We start from the raw sequence: 17,192 nt of genomic DNA on the forward strand, positions 1-17,192 counted from the left end.
CTTTCGCGTACCTGTTCGCCCTTGCTGGCCATGTGTGCCTATATAAGTAGCCTGGACCCCTCCTTAGCTCTTTAGACTTGTTTTGAACTCAAACCTACCTTTGAGCTTAGTCTCCCTTGGGTATCATCCCTCTGTAATCAAGGCACCTTGGTTGTTGACTTTGATCTTGTTGAGTGAGATTCTAGTACAAGTTACTCTCTCTCCCTCACCAAGCTCTTCCTCTCCAACCCCAATCTCTCTCAGGAATTACGCCACGTGCCTCTTCCTCGGAGATTCTATTGGCGTGGTCCATCGAGCCACGGAGGTAAGCATCGGGTGTATCGGGTTGGTGTGCGTGCGTGAGTCTCGGAGTTCCTCGTGTTCGTCATGTTCTTCGTGTTCCTCGCGTTCTCCCATCTCTCCCCTTGGTTTCGAAGTCAATCCGCGAGATCGGGCCACACACGGGGTCTTAGACCTCATCAACCATGGACCGATATTAGCATGGATTTCATCCACTACAAGAAATATGCTAACTGACGACCCTTCATGTTGGTCGTTAGAAGGTCATTGTCTACCATCTATGACCTTGGTGTGACCAAAAATTGTTGGTCGCCAGTTGAGCGTCACTAACGGCTCACAACGACCTTTTCTTTTAATTGGTCGTAGAGGATTACGACTAAATTTGATGGTCATAGATTTCATGACCAAAATATTGGTCATCGGCAATCCAGCATGTCCACGTCAGATCCAACATGGCGAGTCCTACGTGGCAAATCTGTGACCGAGCTAAATGGTCGTGGATCAAATTCATCCCAGCCCATTTATGTGGTATATGCAGGCCAAGCCCAATTATTTCAGCCTTTCAATTTTCTGGGCCTTGTCCTTTAACGATCAGCTTTCCACAGTCCGTTTCATTTTTGGGCCTTGGCCTTTAGAAAGTACAATTCTATATTGGGCCCAGCCTTTTAAAACTATCGTTTTGAGCATATAATTGCGTTCAGAGATTAGTCATTCTGCCAAGCATTTTTAGAGCTCAATCCAGGTAAATAACATCATGTTTCATTTCAAAATAGTACAGACGAAAATCTCAACTGAAGAGAATATCACTTCCCACATAACAGCTAAATGTATTACCCTTCAAGGCTTGAACGACCTTGTATGGACCGTGCCAATTAGGAGACCATTTGCCATATGCTTTATCTTTGGTTCCTAATGGCAACACGGCTTCCCACACTAGATCACCAACTTGGAACTCCTTTGGTCTCACCTTCTTATTGTATGCACGAGCCACCTTGACTTTATTCTCTTTAATCTTTTCCAACGACCAAAGTCTAAGTTCCGTTGCATCCTCAATAGTGTCACTCATCAAAGCTGCATATTCTTCAGCTGTTAGATCATTCTGAAACGTGACACGTCTTGATCCAGCCATAATTTCCCATGGCAATACGGCTTCCTGCCCATAGACAAGCTGGTAAGGCGAAGTCTTTATGGCTCCATGGCATGACATGCGGTAGGCCCACAAAGCTTCTGACAGTGTTTCATGCCACACCCTAGGGTTCTCGTCAATCTTCCTCTTGATCAGCTTGATCAGGCTCTGATTAGACGCTTCAGCTTGCCCGTTGGCTTGAGCATAATATGGAGATGATCGGATCAGCTTAATCCCCATGTCATCGCAGAATTTTCTGAATTCTTTAGAAATAAAGACCGAACCTCCATCGGTCGTGATTGTTTGGGGAATCCCAAACCTATGAATGACGTGTTCTTTCACAAATTTGATAACATCTTCTGATTTTACCTTCTTCATAGGGACGGCCTCCACCCATTTGGTGAAGTAATCTGTAATGGCCAGGATCCACTCGTGGCCTTTGCTCGACGCAGGATGGATTTTGCCGATCATATCCATGCCCCAACCTCGGAATGGCCAAGGCTTGATGATGGGGTTCATCGCTGATGCGGGTACCATCTGAATTTTCCCGAACATCTGACACGCTTGGCATCCCTTATAGTACTTGAAGCAATCCTCAAGCATAATGGGCCAATAAAACCCTGATCGCCAAATCAGCCACTTCATCTTATGAGCCGATTGGTGAGTTCCACAGGCGCCTTCGTGCACCTCATGTAAGAGCCGATTAGACTCAGTTGGTCCCAGGCACTTGAGTAGTAACCCTTCCAACGTCCTGTAGAACATGTCATCTCCTATAAGGACATATTTCATGGCCTTGTATCTTATCCGTTTAGGTGCCCCCCGAGCCGAATCCTTCAAGTAATTGAAGATATCAGCTCTCCAATCATCCTGTTCCAGGAACTGCACCTGAACTTCTGACCCATCTGGTATGTCCTTGTACCCTGACGCCGTTTGCGCGAGATCATTGGCGTCGGTATTCTGAGATCTTGGGACCCAATTGAAATTGATGTACCGAAAATGCGTCATCAGCTCATGACATTCCATCCAATATGGGAAGAGCGACTCACTCTCGCACTTGTATTCGTCCGTGAGCTGGTAAATTACCAACTTCGAGTCTCCAAAAAGCTCCACCGCTTCTGCCCCGGCTTCCAGCAGCAACCCCAGTCCCTTGCGTACTGCCTCATACTCAGCGACATTGTTTGTGCAAGGAGTAAGCATCGGCATTAAGCCAATCCATCGAAGAACATAGCCCATGCACGTATAGATAGTGCTGCTATATTAGTATTGATCCGTTCAGCTATGAGATCGGCCAACGCTTGTCCCTTGACTGCTTTTGCAGGCTGATACCGGAGATCAAACTCTGATAGCGCAAACATCCACTTACCAAGTCGGCCTTTCAAAACAGGAGCCGACAGCATGTGCTTGACAACGTCTGACTTGCATATGACGATGATTTCTGCTGTCAAAAGGATGTGATGGAGCTTGGTGCAGGTGAAGAACAGGCAGAGGCATAACTTCTCGACCTCAGGATACCTTGTCTCTGCATCCAACATCCTTCTACTGAGGTAGAATACAACCTTTTCAACGCCCTCGTAGAGTTGCACCACCACTGAAGCAATGGACGTGTCAGCTAACGATAGGTAGATGTAGAACGGCCTGTCCTGCTGAGGCGGAACTAGCACAGGCGGTGTTGTTAGATACTGCTTAATCTCGTCAAACGCTCGCTTTGTTCGCCCCCAGTGAAACTCGTCATCAGATTTAATCTTGACCAACGCCATGAACGGCTCAATTCGTCCTGAGAGATTAGAGATGAATCACCGGACGAAATTGATCTTGCCGATCAGACGTTGGAGCTCCTTCTTCGTGGTAGGCGGCTGCATGGTACGTACTGCCTCCTGACTTTTCAGGCCGATCTCAATTCCTCGTTCATGAACAAGAAAACCTAGGAACTAACCGGCCGTCACACCAAAGGCACACTTCTTTGGATTCATTCTGAGTCCGAACTTCCGAGTTCGGTCTAGGATGCGTCGCAAATCATCCAAGTGTCCTTCCATGGAGACAGACTTGACCACCACGTCATCGATGTAGATTTCCACCAACTTGCCGATCAGATCATGAAAAATATAATTCATGGCTCGTTGGTATGTTGCACCGGCATTCTTCAAACCAAAAGTCATGACCACATATTCGAACAAGCCCACTGATCCTGGTACTCGGAATGCAGTCTTGTGTATATCTTCTGGTGCCATGAAAATCTGGTTGTAGCCAGCATTGCCATCCATGAAACTCAACACCTTGTGGCCAGCAGCTGCGTTGATTAATGTTTCTGCCACATGCATTGGATATTCATCCTTTGGAGTGGCTCTGTTAAGATCTCGAAAATCTATGGCCACACGCCATCGGCCGTCCTTTTTCTCCACAGGTACAATACTGGAGATCCATTCAGCATACCTGCATGGCCTGATGAACCCGGCGGCTAACATTTTCTCGATCTCTTTCTTGACTTCTTCGAGGATTTCGGCCTTCATCTGACGTGCTCGTTGTTGGAATGGCCGAAATCCTTTCTTGAGAGGGAGCCGATGCTCAATGATGCTCCTGTCCAAACCAGGCATCTCTGTGTAATCCCATGCAAAGCAATCTGGGTACTCTTTTAATAGAGCTATCATCTGGCTCCTGAGATGTGGATCTAACTTCTTGCTGATGAAGGTTGGTCGTGGCTTATCCCCAGGACCAATGTCGACTTCTTCTAGCTCATCAGCCGATGTAAACCAATACCCAAGCTTTCCGTCACCTGTTAGATCGACACTGAGCACAGGGAAAACGTGTGGCAAGGATAATATGGGCCGATTGCTGAAATCGGCCCCCATCTTGATTGCATTGCTCAAAAGAGGTTTACATCTTGTTCGTGCTTCACTATGACTACGTGACATGCTCGAGACAAGATCATTACTTTTTATTTTTTGGGGCCGATCACAAGGATCGGCCTTCCATGTACGTTCATAGACTTTGCTCTTGTTACACGGTCAGGCCAGTGGATAAGACCAGCCTCACCCCGTTTTTTGACACGTCGATGTACTCGCAGTCGTCCAAAGTGATGCCTGAGAGTGGCTCTTGGCCTTCCGTCTCCCAAACGTTCATGCCAGCCGTTGAAACCTCGGCTGTATCGTCTGCATGGACGACTTCTACTTCATCTCCATCCCACTGTATTAAGCATTGGTGCATCGTAGATGGAATGCAACAGTTGGCGTGGATCCAATCTTTGATAAGGGGTAGCCCGATCTTCTCAGTAAGCGACGGTGGTGATGAACACACGATGGTAGCAGCGGATAGAATCGATGATGATGAGGAGGATAACTTGTATGACGCCGACGAAGTCTCTCGATTGATTCCTGATGCCAATGCAACAGCTCTCAACCCTGCAAGATATTCGCAACTCCACACACTTGCGCACGTAGCCACCGACCACGAAGCGGTAAATTGCAATCTTCTAATCCCCAATGGAACAGCAGATCACACACAAACTTTCAGTAGCATAAAACTCCAGATCGATGCGAATTGGAGAGTAATATTCAATAGTTTTGCAGAGCAAACAACTAAGAACTAGGGTTTATCTTAAACGTGGTCTAAAGCAACTTTGGGGGCGTCCCAGGGACTTATATAGGCGTTCGGGACGACCTCAGGTCGAAAAAGTACGGAAATAACCGACCCAGAATAGATCTGGTCGAGACAGGACTCGGACTCGGCGGTCTGGGGCCGATCGACCGGCCTGGGACCGGGTGGTCCGGTCCTAGACCGGGTTCAGGATCGGGCGGAAACCGGACGAAGGGTCCGTGTTCCCTGGATGTGGCCCGGATGGCACCGGTTCAAAATCCGGTTTGTGACCGGGTGGCCCGGCGCCAGGGCCGGTCTGACCGGGCCTGGGACCGGCCTGAAGAACTCCTCCTCTCGCGCATGCCTCCCGCTCCTCCCTCGCGCGTCCATGAGATGTCTTCACGTCCAGCTCCATGTCCAGCTTCACGTCCAGCTTCTTGTCCAGCTGCTCCTCTCCTCCTCGTGCGATGCTTGGTTCCTCCTCATACCTGATCATACATAAGTAATACGACTTAGGTAATATAAAGTTCTCGTCGATCAAAGTATCGTTTAGGAACAAGTTCACCTGTTGTTTAAGTAGCTTCGCACGAGCTCGTGTCATTGGTCCAATCCTAACTTCATTGGACTTGAGCTTCACAGCTTCATCTTCATCTTGCAATGACGGAGGTAGTAGTGAGGTAGGGATGTCCTCATCATCTCCCCCCCTTCAAAAGGCGTCGACCTCGACGCTCCAAGGTCTTCTCCGTCATATGGTGTCAAATCAGCAACATTGAAAGAATTACTGACACCAAACTCATCAACTGGAAGATCTATCGAGTATGCATTATCATTGATCTTGGCAAGCACTTTGTAAGGACCAGCACCACGAGGCTTCAACTTAGACTTCCGCAGCTTCGGGAACCTATCCTTGCGAAAATGTACCCAGACCATATCACCAGGCTTGAACAACATCTCTTTGCGCTTCTTGTTCATCCTTGCAGCATTGCTCTTGCCTTTCTTTTCTATCAACTCTTTAGTCTTCACATGTATTTTCTTCACAAAATCTGCCCTCTTGGATGCCTCCATATGAACTCTCTCATGTATGGGCAAAGGCAATAAGTCAAGTGGAGTAATGGGTTTGAAACCATACACCACCTCAAAAGGACACAACTCTGTGGTAGAGTGTACCGCCTGTTGTAAGCAAACTCCACATGCGGCAAACACTCTTCCCACTCCTTCAGGTTCTTCTTGATCATGGATCTCAACGGTTGTGACAAGGTTCGATTCACCACCTCGGTTTGACCATCAGTTTGGGGATGACAAGTAGTACTGAACAGTAGCTTTGTCCCCAGCTTCCCCCAAAGTGTCTTCCAGAAGTAGCTCATGAACTTCACATCACGATCAGAAACAATAGTCTTCGGGACTCCATGTAGTCGAACAATCTCCCTGAAAAACAGGTTAGCAATATGCGATGCATCGTCGCTTTTGTGGCAGGCAATAAAGTGTGACATTTTAGAAAATCTGTCCACTACCACAAATATAGAATCATGGCCTCTCTTAGTACGCGGCAAACCCAACACAAAATCCATACTAATATCTTCCCAAGGTGTAGTAGGTGCCGGTAAAGGAGTATACAAACCGTGAGGCTTCAGCTTGGACTTGGACTTGTTGCAAGTAATGCACCTCTTGACATACCTGTCCACGTCCCGCCTCATCTTTGGCCAATAAAAGTGATCAGCGAGCATGAGTAGCGTCTTCTCACGCCCAAAGTGACCCATCAAACCTCCAGCATGAGATTCCTGCAATAAGAGCAAACGCACAGACGATTCTGGAACACATAGTTTGTTAGCTCTAAACAAGAACCCATCGTGTATGTGATATTTTTTCCATGCTTTACCAATAACACATAAGCGGTATGGTTAAGCAAAATCATGATCAGTCGCATATAAATCACATAACACCTCTAATCCAGGAATTTTAACATCAAGATGGGTTAATAGCATAGTCTTCCTAGACAGAGCATCAGCAACAATATTATCTTTTCCCTTCTTATGCTTAATAATGTACGGAAAAGACTCAGTAAACTCAACCCACTTAGCAAGACGCCTATGCAAAGTAGATTGGGCTTTCAGATATTTCAAAGCTTCATGATCAGAATGTATGATAAATTCTTTTGGCCACAAATAATGTTGCCAAACCTCAAGAACTCTAATTAAAGCATACAATTCTTTATCATATATTGGATAGTTCAACTTAGCACCAGAAAGTTTCTCAGAAAAATATGCAATGGGGCGACCCTCTTGCATCAACACACCACCAATTCCAATACCACTAGCATCACATTCAATCTCAAATTGCTTATTGAAATCAGGAAGTGCAAGCAACGGTGCAGAAGTTAACAATCGTTTCAGTTCATCAAAAGCATGATCTTGGGCAACGCCCCACTCAAAGACAACACCCTTTTTAGTCAATTCATTCAAAGGTGCCGCAATAGTAGAAAAATTGGGCACAAAACGGCGATAAAACCCAGCTAGACCATGAAAACTTCTAACTTGACTCACATTCATGGGAGTAGGCCAATTTTGAATAGCTTCAATTTTAGACACATCTACTTCTACTCCATGCTTAGAGACAACATAACCCAGAAATATGACCTTATCTTTGCAAAATGTGCACTTCTCAAGATTACCATAGAGTTTACTATCACGCAACACTTGCAAAACATGTCGAATATGTATAATATGATCAGATTCATTGCGGCTGTAGATTAATATATCATCAAAATATACAACCACAAACTTGCCAATAAAATCACGCAAAACATGGTTCATCGAGTCTCATGAAAGTACTAGGTGCATTAGTCAAACCAAAAGGCATTACTAACCACTCATATAAACCAAATTTTGTTTTAAAGGCGGTTTTCCACTCATCCCCTTCTTTCATCCTAATTTGATGATAACCACTACGCAAATCAATTTTAGTGAAAACAGCAGCACCACTCAATTCATCTAGCATATCCTCTAAACGGGGAATAGGATGACGATATCGAATAGTAATGTTGTTTATCGCTCTACAATCTACGCACATACGCCATGTACCATCTTTCTTAGGAACAAGAATAACAGGAACAGCACAAGGACTAAGGCTTATGCGGATATAACCTTTGTCGAGTAACGCTTGTACTTGCTTCGTATCTCCTTCGTCTCTTCGGGATTCGTTCTATATGGCGCCCTATTGGGCAGCGATGCTCCGGGGATCAAGTCAATTTGATGCTCAATACCTCGCAATGGTGGAAGTCCTGCGGGTACCTCTTCCGGAAACACGTCGCTGAATTCCTGCAAAACATTAGAAACACCAAGAGGAAGAGGAGTCATGTCGTTAGAAACCAAAACCGTACCCTTGTACATGAGCACAATAGGCATGGCTGTAGGATCCTCACAAAATTCTCTCATGTCTTGTTTGGTGGCTAATGAGACTAAGGAATTCACTCTCTCACTTTTCGTTATATCACTCACGGCATTACAATTCTCTCGCCTATCTATGGATGCATCCTCCAAGTTTACTTCAATCTTCTGACGAGACTCATTGACAATTTGCTGTGGTGACATAGGCTGTAAGTTAATTTTCTTGCCCTTGAACTCCAAGTGATATGTATTAGGCGCGGCCATTGTGTTGCACAGAACGGTCATAGAGCCATGGCCGGCCCAACAAGCAGGTGACAAACCGTCATAGGAACCACATCAAATTCAATGGAATCCTTATACGGTCCAATCTCAAAATCAACTCGCACCATGTGGCTCACCTTCATCTCACCATTATTGCTCAACCACTGAATATAATATGGATGTGGGTGCGGTAGATACTTCAGTTTCAGCTTGGCACATAACTCTTTGCTTGCTAGATTGCGACAACTCCCGCCATCAACAATGACCTTACAAGCTTTATCAGACCAACTAGTGCCTTTGTTTGGAACAAATTACAGCGCTGTGTAGATGCACTTGACTGCACATTAAGAACACGCTGCGAGACAACAATAGTTTGAGCTTCGTAAGGGAAAGCATCAAACCCATCACTGTCATAATCATCCTCATCTGGAGCATTTGGATCAACATCATCTCCAGTTTCATACTCATTGTCCTCATTAATTATCATAACTTTACGATTAGGACAATCCTTCTTGAAGTGACCCTTGCCACCACATGTATGACAAACCATATCACGGTTGCGCGCTGTAGACATACTAGAACCAGTTCCACTTGCTGCGAGGACGGGCTTCTTTGTGTTAGACACATTGGAGACCGGCTTGCTAGACGAAGAAGAAACATCCATAGAACGCGTAGATGGCGCCGTAGAAGGCGGCGGCCTAGGCGTGTAGCGCCCTGCGCACATAGCACGGCCCCTCTGTTGCGCTTCTTCAGCCAACTGTGACTCAGCTTCTCTTGCATGATGTAGTAGCTCATTCATAGTAGCGTAGCTGTGATGACGCACAATTCCCTTGATATTAAACCGCAGACCATTCAGAAAACGCTGTAGTGTCATCTCAAGAGACTCACGGACACGGGCACGCTGCATAAGCATCTCCATCTCCATGTAGTAAGCATCAACCGTCAACACACCTTGCTTCAATTGGGTCAACTTGTCAAAGACGGAACGCAAGTAATTGGTAGGCACAAAACGAGCTCTCATTGCCGCCTTCATAGCACGCCATGTGATAATAGGCAGCTCACCATCTTCTTCTCGAGCACGAACAAGTCCATCCCACCAACGCAATGCATAGCCATCAAATTCAGAGGAAGCAAGCTTGATCTTCCTATCTTCAATATAGTCAGGATGTAAACGCCATAATCTCTCAATCTTCAGCTCCCATGTAAGATATTCTTCAACATCAGTACCTCCTTCAAATCTGGGAATTGAGAACTTGGGCTTACCCAAACCATCGTCTTGTTGTTGAGGAACACGTTGGGCTCCGACGGGGACAAAACCACGACCACGGAACGCATCTCCAACGCCACGTCCAAGACCACGACCAACACCACGCCCTTGAGCATTAGCAGCTTCAGCATTGTCACCTTGCACACTGCCATCTTCATCAGGTGGTGGTTGTTGTTGCACCATTGTACGTATCTCACCAACGACGGTTGTCAAAGCTTGTATAGATGCTTGAAGAGTCGTCACCGATGTTTGAACGGTGTTAACCGCTGTAGTAGTCTCATCGACCTTCAAGTGAACACTCTGAATATCCTTGTCCAACACATCACTAGCAACTCGTATTTCACGTTGCATGTGATCACGAAGTGCCTCAAATTCACGCCAAGTAACTGGTGTAGCGGCGTCCTTTTTCTGCATCACATCAACATTCTCGGTAGAAGACATGATTAGTAGGTTAGTGCACTAAACAAAGGTCTTTGGTGGTACTCTCACAACTCACTCAAAACTGATAAGAAAGGTAAATCTTACCGCTCCAAAGTGAATTAGTATTGCTTACCAACTTGGATTGACGGACTAGTGCACGGATGTAGCGAAGCGAATATCAAGGGTATAAGAACAAATCACACGACAAAGCAGGATATATGTGGGGCTGTAGGTGGGCTACCTATTTGCACCAATAACAAGCTCTAGCGCTGACCGCAGACAACCAATGATACTCACACAAGGCGATATAATGGGGCAATGCAACTATATGTTGGAAAAGTTACAATGCGCAAGAAAGACGCTAGCAAAGCTCAACGAGACAGGCACAAGATTGCTCAACTACGGGTGCAGTAAAGTAAACTTAGGCCTTCACTTGATTCAACTAGCACAACACTTTTCTATTTGGATTTTTCTTTTTGTATAACCCACGCAGCTATGTAGCTCTTTTTGCTTCTTTTCAATTTTCTCTTTTTTTTTTGATTTTTTTTTTTGACTCAACTCCTTGATAACACGGCCAACAAGATATGCAACGCACCAAAACCCTAATGAGCAGCCTGTCGAGCGGTAAAACTAGTCTCTTCTGGGGAAGTTCCTAGTCACGTATATCGATAGGCTGTGTCTATGGTTGGGAACAAGCACACTGTACGCTATGTGGACTCGGAGTAACAAAACTGACACAATATGATAAACTAGATGATAGAGAAAACACAAACCCTAACAATTCTACTAGAGGAAAGATAAAGATACGCAAAAACAACTACGAAAAGCAACTAAAACTCGAAATTAGTGCAATCTAAGGCTATGGCAAACCCTAACCCTAACTTTTTATGGCTTTTTCTGGATAGGAAAACACTCACAACTCAACTATGGGGTGGATTGTGGATGGCTTACCGAGGAAACCTGGAAATCTGATACCAAGATGATAAGGGGTAGCCCGATCTTCTCAGTAAGCGACGGTGGTAATGAACACACGATGGTAGCAGCGGATAGAATCGATGATGATGAGGAGGATAACTTGTATGACGCCGACGAAGTCTCTCGATTGATTCCTGATGCCAATGCAACAGCTCTCAACCCTGCAAGATATTCGCAACTCCACACACTTGCGCACGTAGCCGCCGACCACGAAGCGGTAAATTGCAATCTTCTAATCCCCAATGGAACAGCAGATCACACACAAACTTTCAGTAGCATAAAACTCCAGATCGATGCGAATTGGAGAGTAATATTCAATAGTTTTGCAGAGCAAACAACTAAGAACTAGGGTTTATCTTAAACGTGGTCTAAAGCAACTTTGGGGGCGTCCCAGGGACTTATATAGGCGTTCGGGACGACCTCAGGTCGAAAAAGTACGGAAATAACCGACCCAGAATAGATCTGGTCGAGACAGACTCGGACTCGGCCGGTCTGGGGGCCGGTCGACCGGGCCTGGGACCGGGTGGTCCGGTCCTAGACCGGGTCTGTGACCGGGCGGAAACCGGACGAAGGGTCCGTGTTCCCTGGATGTGGCCCGGATGGCACCGGTTCAAAATCCGGTTTGTGACCGGGTGGCTCGGCGCCAGGGCCGGTCTGACCGGGCCTGGGACCGGCCTGAAGAACTCCTCCTCTCGCGCATGCCTCCCGCTCCTCCCTCGCGCGTCCATGAGATGTCTTCACGTCCAGCTCCATGTCCAGCTTCACGTCCAGCTTCTTGTCCAGCTGCTCCTCTCCTCCTCGTGCGATGCTTGGTTCCTCCTCATACCTGATCATACATAAGTAATACGACTTAGGTAATATAAAGTTCTCGTCGATCAAAGTATCGTTTAGGAACAAGTTCACCTGTTGTTTAAGTAGCTTCGCACGAGCTCGTGTCATTGGTCCAATCCTAACTTCATTGGACTTGAGCTTCACAGCTTCATCTTCATCTTGCAATGACGGAGGTAGTAGTGAGGTAGGGATGTCCTCATCAATCTCTCCCTAGCAGGACAGCGTAAGTGCTCTTTCTGTCGACAATGAAGAATGTCGTAGGGATGGTTTTCCTCCCTACGGTCAGGTCCACGTTCAGAACACCTTGTGCATCAGATGCTTGGCCGTTGAAATTGCTCAGTGTAACGTTGGTCTTGATCAGATCCGAGCTAGAGCGTCCCAACCGACGTAGCATGGAGTATGGCATGATGTTGACCGCCGCTCCGGTGTCCACCAGCATCCTATTGACAGGCTGCCCATTGATATAACCTCGTAAGTACAGGGCCTTCAGGTGTCTGTAACTTCTTTCACGTGGCTTCTCAAAGATAACCGGCCGTGGGCCGCAGTCAAGTTGTGACACAGGCGCTTCGTCCAATCCTGGAGCACAAAACTCCGCTGGAAGGATGAACACCATGTTTGTACTAGCCGATGTCTCATCATCGGCTTTCCTTTGCTTGGGGCGCCACTCCATCTTTTGTGGTCGACCCTCTTCGTCCAGGGTTCGTTGAATTTTCGCGGCCAGATCGGGCCGCGCCTTCCTTAACGTGTGCAGGTATAACCTTTCGGCTTCCTCCAAGCCACGCAGTCACTGAACCCTACGCTTTTGGGAACGGCTGAGTCCGTCAGGGCACCACCTTGGCCGGTGGTACTTGTCCTCTTCTTCTTCGTAGTCATCTTCTAACTCCTCGAGGTCTTCTTCCCGAGAGGACTCAGTTTGCTTGTTCCTAGATGGGGGAGGCCCATGACGTTTGAACACTGACACGTCTGTTGCACCCTTCTTCTTCTGTCTACATTCTGGGCAGTTGCCGATTGTAGGCAATCGGCTCATTCCTGAATCCCAGCAGTGTTTGAAGAAAGGACAGTCCCAGTGATTGTCCATGTCGTCTTGTTCTCTTGACCTTTCCTTGTCACGGCGCTCGTATCTCTCCTCATCACGATCATGTCGACGATGTCTCCTGGCGTCCCTGCTAGCTAGACGATCCCTTTCATCGTCGCTGTTGTACCGCCGGCGCTGGTCGTACTGACTTACATATTTGTTGAGGAGATGATCAGAGAGAGGTCGTTGATATCGCACATTCTTCACTTCTCCCTCTGTGATGTAGCGTTTGCCATCGTGCCGGAGCCGATCGCGTGGGGCGGCGTCCGGTTGGTCCTTGCTGCGAGAGCGGCTGCCCTCGCCTTTGTCCTTACCAGAGTGGTGCCCAGGCTCGACCATGTTAATGCTCAACGAGAAACCTGGCTGGCACCCTTCCGGGTAAGCGTACTCCACCGTGTTAATGGCGGGGAAGGGATGTGTGTCGACTTTCATGGCGTACTGGTTGAAAATTAGACGTCCTTGTTCTATCGCCATTTGGATCTGCTGATGCCACACCCTGCAGTCGTTGGTGGTATGGGAGAACGTGTTATGCCATTTGCAGTATGGCTTTCCGTTCAGCTCCTGTACCGTGGGGATTTTGAGGCCTTCGGGTAACTTCAGCTGCTTCTCCTTAAGCAAGAGGTCGAAAATTTGCTCAGCTTTAGTTACGTCAAAATCAAACCCTCTGGGCGGACCTTGTGGCTTAACCCATTTGCAGGACACGGGGGTTGCCCCCCGAGTCCATTCACCAACTGCTACCTCTTGATCTCCCGCAGACCCTTCATCTTCCTCTGTCTCAACCAGGACTACTGCACGCTTGAACTTGTCCTGGTACAGCTCTGGGTGGCGCTGTTCATATAATGACAGTTTCTGAACCATGTGCGCCAGTGAAGGGTAGTCTGCTTGGGAAGCCATATCCTTGATCGGTGATGCGAGACCCACCACCGCCAACTCGACTGCTTCTTTTTCAGTCAAACGAGCCGAATAACATCGGTTCCTCACGGTCCTGAAGCGCTGGATGTACTCTGACACTGTTTCTCCGCGCTTCTGACGTACTTGTGCTAGATTGGCTATGCCAGCCTCGGAAGCTTCTGAGTGATACTGCATGTGGAATTGTTCCTCCAACTGCTTCCAAGTCCGGATCGAATCTGGTGGCAGCGATGTGTACCACCCAAAAGCCGATCCTGTGAGGGACTGTGCGAAGAACCTCACGCGTAGTGCATCTGCAGCTGAGATCGTGCCCAACTGCGCCAAATATCGGCTCACATGCTCGATAGAGCTGGAGCCATCTGACCCACTAAACTTGGAGAATTCAGGGAGCCGATATTTGGGTGGTAGTGGGATCAAATCGTAGTCGTTGGGGGTACGGCTTGGAATAGCCGATTGCCCTCCTTTTCGGCACCATGCCGAACTGGTCTCTCAAGATCGTGCTGATCTGATCCGCAGCGCTAGCTGCAGGAGTGGAGCTCTGAAGATTCGCTGGCGTGGCATACTTAGCTAGCCACGCTTGCTTCTCAAGATCTGAGCTAGCTGCAGGAGTTGAGCTCTGGACGTTCGTCAGAGTGGCGTACTTAGCTAGCCACGTCTGCTTCTCAAGATCTGATCCAGAGGCTCCTCTTGCTGTTCCAAAAGTCCCTGCTGTTGCAGCCTGGTTCATGAGTGCCCAGTTACTGCTGTCTGGCACGTATGTGCACGTGTACCCGTGAGGGATCTCCTTAGGCGCCTCATACAAGAACTGGTAGTCGCTAGGATCGCCACTGATCTTGTAGACGACGAATGCCGGTGTACTCGGCACCTCTGGTGCTGCCAGCGCGAACGGCAGCGGTGGTCGGCTCTGGAGTGGTAGCTCTCCTTGGTGAGTCCCTAGAGCAGGTCCTGACGGAGAGTACTGATGCCTCAAGATTTCATGGAGCACCCGAAGGGTGACACGCTCCAAAGTGTTCACCAGGCTCTCAGAATGGCGGTGTAGCGAATGAGCTACCATGAAATTGATCTCCTGACGCAAGGACCTGGTGCGTTCTTCTGAAGGGGTGGACAGGTCAATTCCATCGAGCGCGCCTTCAGGTGTGAACCCTCTCCACCTGATGCCATGCGAGCGAGTCCTGTGGAAAGAGCCGATGAGGTCGGCCTCGAGGATAGCTTTGACGTCGTCATACTTCTTCTTGAGCTCCTCGGGCAGATCCTCGTACGTGACTGGAGTACCTTCCGCCATCTCAGATGTAGATGGCGATGCAGTTGATGTCGAAGACTGTCCCACCGGGCGTGCCAGAATGTGTTGGCGTCCGAAACCCACCGGCGAGCTACGGCTGGCAACACGAAGAGCCGGGAACAACCTTAGGGCTGCGGCTGGCCCTGGTCCCTCCGAGCGACGGCCCGCAAAGCTCCTGGTACGCACGTCCCGATGCTTTGGTGCAGAGCGTGCCACCTGATCTATACCTGATCAGGAAGGTGATGGATTTGCTTCGCTTAGTTTCCTGCATGGCATACACGTAAACATTAAATACGAGCCTCGATCGGCTCTCAGGTTGTCCTGTGAATCGGCTCAAGGAGCCGATCCACCCATGACTCGTATAGGGTTTACGATTGCATGGTGGTCCTGCTTGATCAAAACAAAGCTAAAACGACCTACGACGATCTATGGTTTTCACCGCATAATCGGAACGTCCTACTCGTGATTGAGCCTGGCAGCCACGCACGGTGATAATAAACCGACCCTAGACAAGGCCTAAAAACCAACATTAAGTTGATCCCCGGAACATCTTGTCTAGGGTTAGCAAACTACACCCTACGTGCTACTGGATCATTCAACCTGTTTGTAAGGCCTAACTATGCAGATATTAAACTAATCCTTGATGAATCAAGGAGCGATCATAACGGATCGGATCTACTAAACAATGATCAAGCAAGGTGCCACCCTTACACCTAAGAAAGGTGTAAGGACGGCTAGACGTCTAAGGGTTGCATGGACGAAAACATGTAGCACGGTAAAGCAATGCTAACCCTAACACATCTATGATAACTACGTTGCTCGCCATCAACAAGGCTTCAGCACGAGCAACGCATGGATAACGAATAAACGTATACTGCCTAGATCGCAAGATGCGATCTAGGCAGCATGATGCTTACCCGGAAGAAACCCTCGAAACAAGGGGTCGGCGATGCGCCAAAATTGGTTTGTGATGAACGTGATTGTTGTCTTTCTTGATAACCCTAGATACATATTTATAGTCCGTAGACTTTCTAACATGGGAATAATCCCAACCGTGCACGAGCCAAACTCTAACTAACCGACACGTATCCTATTATATTTACAGATACAAGGGCAAACTGCCCAAACTTCGTGTACAAGGCCGGTTCACGTATTTCTTCCATGTATATTCTTCAAGCCCAACCTTGATCGCGGCCCACCTCTGATCCGGTCAAATTCTGGTGATAACAGGAAGGCACTCCTCCCATGACTTCAAGTTCTTCTTCACTAGGATGCGTAGGAGAGTGGAGAGGCTTCGATTGACCACTTTCGTTTGGCCGTCCGTTTGCGGGTGCGAGGATGATGAGAACAAGAGCTTCACTCCAAACTTTGCCATGAGCGACTTCCATAGATAGCTCATGAACTTGACGTCTCGATCCGACACAATGCTTGCCGGTATTCCGTGTAGGCGAACAATTTCCCTGAAAAACAATGAAGCAATGTGTGAAGCATCATCGCTCTTATGGCAAGGTATGAAATGAGCCATCTTAGAGAATCGATCCACTACAACAAATATAGAATCATGACCATGCTTAGTGCGAGGCAATCCTAGGATGAAATCCATGCTAATATCGGTCCATGGAGCATATGGAATAGGCAATGGTGTGTAAAGACCATAAGGGTTGGTGGTGGACTTAGCTTGAAGGCATGTAGTGCAACGGTTGCATAAGCGCTCCACATCCCGCTTCATCTTTGGCCAATAGTAATGAGTGGATAACATCGCGAGTGTCTTGTCACGTCCAAAGTGTCCCATAAGACCACCTCCATGTGACTCTTGC

This window comes from Lolium perenne, chromosome 7 (assembly GCF_019359855.2).
Source record: "Lolium perenne isolate Kyuss_39 chromosome 7, Kyuss_2.0, whole genome shotgun sequence".
NCBI classification, from domain to species: domain Eukaryota; kingdom Viridiplantae; phylum Streptophyta; class Magnoliopsida; order Poales; family Poaceae; genus Lolium; species Lolium perenne.